Below are 8,890 nucleotides of genomic sequence, written 5' to 3'. Positions count from 1 at the left end.
GAGATCAGCTAGAAACTACACACAATGTAAGGAGTTCAGCTACAAACAAATCACCCTGTAGAGAGATCAGCTAGAAACTACACACAATGTAAGGAGTTCAGCTACAAACAAATCACCCTGTAGAGAGATCAGCTACAAACTAGACACAAAGTAAGGAGTTCAGCTACAAGTAAATTACCCTGTAGAGAGTTCATCTACAAACAAATCAACCTGTAGATCAATCAGCTACAAACAAATCATCCTGAAGAGAGGTCAGCTACAAAAAATCACCCTGTAGAGAGATCAGCTAGAAATAAATCACCCTGAAGAGAGGTCAGCTACACAAAAATCATCCTGTAGAGAGATCAGCCACAAACAAATTACCCTGTAGAGAGATCGGCTACAAACAAATCAGCCTGTAGAGAGTTCAGCTAAAACAAATCAACCTGCAGAGAGATCAACTACAAACAAATCACCTTATAGAGAGTTCAGCTACAAACAAATTACCCTATAGAGAGATCGGCTACAAACAAATCAACCTGCAGAGAGATCAACTACACACAAATCAACTTGTAGAGAGATCAACTACAAACAAATCACCCTGTAGAGAGATCAGCTAGAAACTAGACACAATGTAAGGAGTTCAGCTACAAATAAATCACCCTGTAGAGAGTTCAGCTAAAACAAATCAACCTGCAGAGAGATCAGCTACAAACAAATCACCTTTTAGACAGTTCATTTACAAATAAATTACCTTGTAGAGAGATCGGCTACAAACAAATCAACCTGCAGAGAGATCAGCTACACACAATTCAACTTGTAGAGAGATCAGCTACAAATAAATCACCCTGTAGAGAGATCAGCTAGAAACTAGACACAATGTAAGGAGTTCAGCTACAAGCAAATCACCGTGTAGAGAGTTCAGCTACAAACAAACCAACCTGTAGAGCTATCAGCTAGAAACAAATCACCCTGAAGAGAGGTCAGCTACAAAAAATCACCCTGTAGAGATATCAGCTAGAAACAAATCACCCTGAAGAGAGGTCAGCTACAAAAAAATCACCCTGTAGAGAGATCAGCTAGAAACAAATCACCCTGAAGAGAGGTCAGCTACAAACAAAACACTTTGCAGAGAATTCAGCTACAAACAAATCAGCTTGTAGAGAGATCAGTTACACACAAATCAACCTGTAGAGAGATAAGCTAGAAACAAATCACCCTGTAGAGAGTAGCTACAAGCAAAACACCCTGTAGAGAGTTCAGCAACAAAGAAACCACCATGTAGAGAGTTCAGCTGCAAACAAATCACCTTATAGAGAGTTCAGCTACAAACAAATCACCCTGTAGAGAGATCAGCTAGAAACTAGACACAATGTAAGGAGTTCAGCTACAAGCAAATCACCCTTTAGTGAGTTCAGCTACAAACAAATCAACCTGCAGTGAGATCACCTACAAAAAAGCACCTTGTGCAGAGTCAAACAAATTACCCTGTAGAGAGATCGGCTACAAATAAATCAACCAGTAGAAAGATCAGCTACACACAAATCAACTTGTAGAGAGATCAGCTACAAACAAATCACCCTGTAGAAAGATCAGGTAGAAACTAGACACAATGTAAGGAGTTCAGCTACAAGTAAATCACCCTGTAGAGAGATCGGCTACAAACAAATCAACCAGTAGAAAGATCAGCTACACACAAATCAACTTGTAGAGAGATCAGCTACAAACAAATCACCCTGTAGAGAGATCAACTAGAAACTAGATACAATGCAAGGAGTTCAGCTACAAGCAAAATCACCCTTTAGTGAGTTCAGCTACAAACAAATCAACCTGCAGTGAGATCACCCACAAAAATGCACTTGTACAGAGTTCAGTTACAAACAAATCACCCTGTAAAGAGATCAGGTAGAAGAATTCACCTTGTAGAGAGTTCAGCAACAAAGAAACCACCATGTAGAGAGTTCAGCTGCAAACATATCACCCAGTAGAGAAGAAGTTACCTTGTAGAGAGTTCAGTTACAAAGAAACCATCATATAGAGAGTTCAGCTACAAAGAAATTACCCCGTAGAGAGTTCAGCTAGAAGAAGTCACCTTGTAAAGAGTTCAGCTACAAAGAAACCATCATGTACAGAGTTCAGCTACAAAGAAACCACCTGTACAGAATTCAACTACAAACAAATTACCGTGTATAGAGATCAGCTAGAAGAAGTTACCTTGTAGATAGTTCAGCTACAACAATTCACCCTGTAGAAAGATCAGCTAGAAGAAGTCACCTTGTAGAGTGTTCAGTTACAAAGAAACCATCATGTAGAAAGTTCAGCTGCAATCAAATCACTCTGTAGAGAGTTCAGCTACAAAGAAACCGCCATGTAGAGAGTTCAGCCTCATACAAACCACCTTGTAGAGAATTCAACTACAACAAATCACCCTGTACAGAAGAAGTTACCTTGTAGAGAATTCAGCTACAAAGAAACCATCATGTAGGGAGTTCAGCTACAAAGAAACCACCATGTAGAGAGTTTAGCTGCAAACAAATCACCTGTAGAGAGTTCAGCTAGAAACAAATCACCCCGTAGAGAGATCAGCTGGACGAAGTTACCTTGTAGAGAGTTCAGCTACAAAGAAACCATCATGTAGAGAGTTCAGCTGCAAACAAATCACCCTGCAGAGAGTTCAGCTACAAAAAAATCACCCTGTAGAGAGTTCAGCTAGACGAAGTCACCTTATAGAGAGTTCAGCTACTAAGAAACCATCATGTAGAGCGTTCGGCTACAAAGACACCACCATGTAGAGAGTTTAGCTGCAAACAAATCACCTGTAGAGAGTTCAGCTAGAAACAAAATACCCTGTAGAGAGACCAGCTAGAAGAGGTTACCTTGTAGAGAGTTCAGCTACAAAGAAACCATCCTGTATATAGTTCAGCTACATTTCAAGTCACCCAGTAGAGAGATCAGCTGCAAAAAAAATATCCTGTGGGGAATAATGGGCATGTAATAAATATATGTATATAATTTGTATAATTACTAATAAAATCAAAAATAATTGAAGTACTAAAATTCTTCTTTAAGTTCTTTTCTTCTTCCTGTAGTAAAGAAATAAACACATGGGTTAAAAAAGCCCTAAAGCCAGCCATAGGCCGGCTTTGCAGTATACAAATACAAAAAGAAGTGATATCTAATCACAAACAGCCAAGCTGTAAAAAAAGGTGCGGCCCCCAAAAAGGCCATGGTGAAAAAAGATGTGAAATCCAAGGTGGCGGCCAAGAAATGGCTGTGATGGTAGGTTAATGGTTACATTTTAATAACGACAATTCAGGTGAATTTTGTGCCGCTTGGTCTTGGCACCAAATTCACCTGAATTGTCGTTATTAAAATGTAACCATTAACCTACCATCACAGCCATTTCTTGGCCGCCACCTTGGATTTCACATCTTTTTTCACCATGGCCTTTTTGGGGGCCGCACCTTTTTTTACAGCTTGGCTGTTTTTGATTAGATTATTCTAACATGCACCTATTCAGTGTTGTGCAATTGTGAGAGGGGACTTGGTTATCTGTACCTACCCAAACTTTTCCATTAGTAAAATGCTTCAGCGAGCCATACCTATAATCTAAAGGCAGTATATAAAATATCTACATGCAGAAAATATTATGGATTTTATGTGGAAATGTCTCCAAATTGCAGTATTTTAGCATCTATTTTTCAAATTTTTCCTGGGGGGGGGGGGGGGGGGGGCATGCCCCCAGACCCCCCTAGTTCCAGTATGCTTTGCACACCTCTACCCAAGAGATTAGTACCTTGAGTTAGCCCCCCCCTTTTATAAATCCTAGATCCGCCCCTGCAAACATATTGTATATTGCCTCAAATGTTGCTTCTTTTTCTTTAGTTTGATTATTGCACCTTATATTATCGCATCTTGCAATAAACTTATCTAGTGCATCCTTGTTTGGTATGTCACTGGTATACATATGTGACCAGATTTTACAAAACCGATCCAAATCACACATCAGGCAAAATCAAACTAACAACTCCAGTGGATAGCTACACTACCATACTAGTAGTTTTGACCCTCACTACTACTCGAGGCTGGTTTCAACAGACGTACGTCTTTTTAGGGTGGTGTGTCGTGCTTGAATGGTAAGTTTTTGGTTTTGTGAAAGACCTAGCTTGGCAAGAATCACTGGTTTAGTGGTGGACACCCTTGTAATGTTGGCCAGACATTTTTTGTGTTCATTTTGCTACATATTAGCCACTAATGAGCCAGCACAGCCTTGTAATCTCGTCTCTGGACTTCAATCATGGTCTGTACTCCATTTTGAGGTCTAACCCTTGCACCCCCCACCTTCCATCCCTTTGTGAGCACTCGTAATACTACTTCGCTCATCTAACTGCTCAGATTTTCTATTTTATTTGGCAGGAAACTCTATGAGCAGCTACAAGCACTGGAAGTGGTCTGAAAGGTAACAGACTGATGCATCTTTAATGTAAATTTCATACGCGTGCTTGCTATCCTTGGAGAGTTATGCTGACTTGAATTCTTTAAAACCATTAATCTCAAAGCTTCTAACGTACGATTTGGATTGTTTTTCCAAAATCCAGTCACATATATCAAGACACACGGTAGTGTGTCGTGTGGCCCAAGAAGTCGGCGCGCCACACCGTGAGTATATTAACAGGAAGAAAGAAAACGCAATTTTCACACCTATGTAGCTCTGTGATCCTTTATCCGATTGGAACCACATTTGCTAGAGACGTGCCGCCCAGTTAGGGGTACCTACATACCAACTTTGAAGAAAATCGCTTCAGCCATTTCCGAGATACGAGCGAACAAAATTTCGTTTCAATTTCTTCGTTTTTTCTTCTTCTTCATCTTCTTCATTTCGCACACTTCGCAAAATTCGCCATAAAACACGAATGCGTACTTGGATTGGGCTGACATTTAGCATACTTAAAGGGCTCATTAAGGCGGATCTCCGTACCAACTTTGGTAGGAATCCGATGAACATTCACGGAGGTATTACCGATTATTTGCGTACAATTAGGTCGAAGGTCTGTCACGCCTACAGGGTAAACCCCTTGGAGGAATCAATTGAAAATTGATATGTAGATGGAACAACCATCGTAGGAGTGCCTTTTTGTGGTTTGAAAGGAATCGGGATAAAGACCATGGAGATATGACACAAAACCCAACCTGTGTCAAAATTACGCGATCGATTTTTATGATTAAAAACTATTAGTTTTCGTGTCTCAGCTGCATTTATAATTTACTCAGTTATATTACATTACAAGTTATTCTGTAGGGAATTCAGCTACAAACAAGTCACCCCGTAGTCAGATCAGCTAGAAGAAGGTACCTAATAGAGAGTTCGGCTACAAAGAAGCCATCATGTAGAGAGTTCAGCTCAAATAAATCACCCTGTAGAGAATTCAGCTACAAACAAATTGCCCTGTAGAGAGATCAGCCAGAAGAAGTTACCTTGTAGGGAGTTCAGTTACAAAGAAACAATCATGCAAAGAGTTTAGCTGCAAACAAATCACCCAGTAGGAAGTTCCGCTATGAACAGATCACACTGTAGAGAGTTCAGTTAGAAACAAGTCATTCTGTAGAGAGATCAGCTAGAAGAAGTCACCTTGTAGAGAGTTCAGTTACAAAGAAACAATCATGCAAAGAGTTTAGCTGCAAACAAATCACCCAGTAGGAAGTTCCGCTATGAACAGATCACACTGTAGAGAGTTCAGTTAGAAACAAGTCATCCTGTAGATAGATCAGCTAGAAGAAGTCACTTTGTAGAGAGTTCAGCTACAAAGAAACTACCATGTAGAGAGTTCAGCTGCAAACAAATCGTCCTGTAGAGAATTCAGCTACAAACAAATTACCCTGTAGAAAGATCAGCTAGAAGAAGTTACCTTGTAGAGAGTTCAGCTACAAACAAATCACCCTGTAGAGAGTTCAGCTAGAAACAAATCACCCTGTAGAGAGATCAGTTAGAAACAAGCCACCCGTAGAGAGTTCAGCTGGAAGAAGTTACATTGTAGAGAGTTCAGCTACAAAGAAGCTACCATGTAGAGAGTTCAGCTGCAAACAAATTTCCCTGTAGAGAATTCAGCTACAAACAAATCAGCCTGTAGAAAGATCAGCTAGAAGAAGTAGAGAGTTCAGCTACAAACAAATCACCCTGTAGAGAGTTCAGTTACAACAAGTCACCCTGTAGAGAGTTCAGCTAGAAGAAGTTACATTGTAGAGAGTTCAGCTACAAAGAAACTACCATGTAGAGAGTTCAGCTGCAAACAAATTTCCCTGTAGAGAATTCAGCTACAAACAAATCACCCTGTAGAAAGATCAGCTAGAAGAAGTTACCTTGTAGAGAGTTCAGCTACAAATAAATCACCCTGTAGAGAGTTCAGCTAGAAACAAGTCACCCTGTAGAGAGTTCAGCTAGAAGAAGTTACATTGTAGAGAGTTCAGCTACAAAGAAACTACCATGTAGAGAGTTCAGCTGCAAACAAATTGCTCTGTAGAGAATTCAGCTACAAACAAGTCACCCTGTAGAGTGTTCAGCTAGAAGAAGTTACATTGTAGAGAGTTCAGCTACAAAGAAACTATACCATGTAGAGAGTTCAGCTGCAAACAAATTGCTCTGTAGAGAATTCAGCTACAAACAAATCACCCTGTAGAAAGATCAGCTAGAAGAAGTTACCTTGTAGAGAGTTCAGCTACAAACAATCACCCTGTAGAGAGTTCAGCTAGAAACAAGTCACCCTGTAGAGAGATCAGCTAGAAACAAGCCACCCTGTAGAGAATTCAGCTAAAAGAAGTTACATTGTAGAGAGTTCAGCTACAAAGAAACTACCATGTAGAGAGTTCAGCTGCAAACAAATTGCCCTGTAGAGAATTCAGCTACAAACAAATCACCCTGTAGAAAGATCAGCTAGAAGGAGTTACCTTGTAGAGAGTTCAGCTACTAACAAATCACCCTGTAGAGAGTTCAGCTAGAAGCAAGTCACCCTGTAGAGAGATCAGCTAGAAACAAGCCACCCATAGAGAGTTCAGCTAGAAGAAGTTACATTGTAGAGAGTTCAGCAGTTTAGCTGCAAACAAATCGCCCTGTAGAGAATTCAGCTACAAACAAATCACCCTGTAGAAAGATCAGCTAGAAGAAGTTACCTTGTAGAGAGTTCAGCTACAAAGAAACCACCATGTAGAGAGTTCAGCTGCAAACAAATCACCTGTAGAGAGTTCAGCTAGAAACAAGTCACCCTGTAGAGAGTTCAGCTACAAACAAATCACCCTGTAGAGAGTTCAGCTACAAACAAGTCATCCGGTAGAGAAGGATCATTTTGCAGAGAGGTCAGCTACAAAGGAATCACCATGCTTCATCTTTTCTTCTTCCTGTAGTAAAGAAAAAAATGATAGGTTAAAAAGCCCTAAAGCTGACCATAGGCCGGCTTTGGGGTATACAAATACAAAATGAAGTGAAATCTAATCCAAAACAGCCAAGCTGTAAAAAAAAAGAGTGCGGCCCTGAGAAAGGTAATGGTGAAATCCAAGGTGGCAGCCAAGAAATGGCTAGGTTAATGGTAAAAAATTTAATAACGACAATTCAGGTGAATTTGGTGCCAAGACCTCAGGGCCGCACTCTTTTTTACAGCTTGGCTGTTTTGGATTAGATATATATATACAGATCAAGACTAAAATTTAATCTTGTGGATTCTTTGTATTTATATGTGACCAGATTTTGGAAAATCAGCCTTAATGTCACGTTTTTTTTACAACTGAAGTAGCCATTTATGTTTAAAATAAAGCATTCCAAAGTTGCAATCAGTTTTACAGTGATTAGAATCATTTCATTAGCCAGCAGTGTTTTGAATTACAACAAATTAATTCTGTGAAATAATTTATAAGGTGCATAAGTGCTTTAGTGGTGACACATAATATAAGTGTAGTCTTCTATGCATTTCAGGCATGACATTATAAGACTGATTTTTCACAATCCGGTCACAAATTTTTGTTAGGTTTTGTAAGAGTTTTATTAACCAGCACAATGTAACTAATTTTTCAATGTATCATCTATTGTCTAGTTATATATACACTCATTGTGTGTGGTTGTTAGTCTGTAAACTTTATGTAAAATGTGCTATGGGAATTTTCTGTGACTTGTTTCCTTAAGCACGTTTGATTACTTTGCAATGTATACAACATCTGAAGTTACTAGTAATATCTGTGTTGATCGCAAATTATTTGGCATGTGTTGCTCTAATGTAATAATATTGTAGACACTGATGTGATGAGAAGTTTTGAATATCTTAGAGAATTTTCCATGACTGAATAACTGAATGTCTAATGCTATTATCATTAAAATAACATAATACTAGAGGATCATTCGAATTTGGATAATTTATGATAAGGATTGTGCTGGACAAGTTTGCACTGCTTGTGGAGGACTGTGTCATCATTGCAAAGAGGGCTGGAGTTAATGCAGGAGGATGATAGGTGTATACCTGCAACTGGTGCCTTTTCATATGGGTTAAAGAATGAGAAATGCTTATCAAAGCCTACCAATTTGGTCACCAGTTGTGAAGTTTTTCACTTGAAACTTGACAATTTTAATAGCACTATATAGATAATTATCCAACCACATAGCCCTAGATCACAAAAAAGTTAAGGAGCAATGGACTATTAAATTAAAAATTTTCCTTTCCCAAGTATAATTGGGAGGAAAGGTTTTGAACAGCTAAAAATACCTTAAATATGGCCACCATCTGGATGATCAATCATAATACTGTCAACTTTGAATATGTTATTGCCATCTTCCTTGAATGCATATATAATAATTATTTAAATAATATATATCAAGTTTTGAAAGAAGGCACATGCATGCCAGTGGTGCCTGGATTAATAGTAGGTCCACCAA

Source organism: Dysidea avara, chromosome 2, assembly GCF_963678975.1.
Source record: "Dysidea avara chromosome 2, odDysAvar1.4, whole genome shotgun sequence".
In the NCBI taxonomy this organism is placed as follows: domain Eukaryota; kingdom Metazoa; phylum Porifera; class Demospongiae; order Dictyoceratida; family Dysideidae; genus Dysidea; species Dysidea avara.
Note: the sequence above shows the minus strand (reverse complement) of the source record.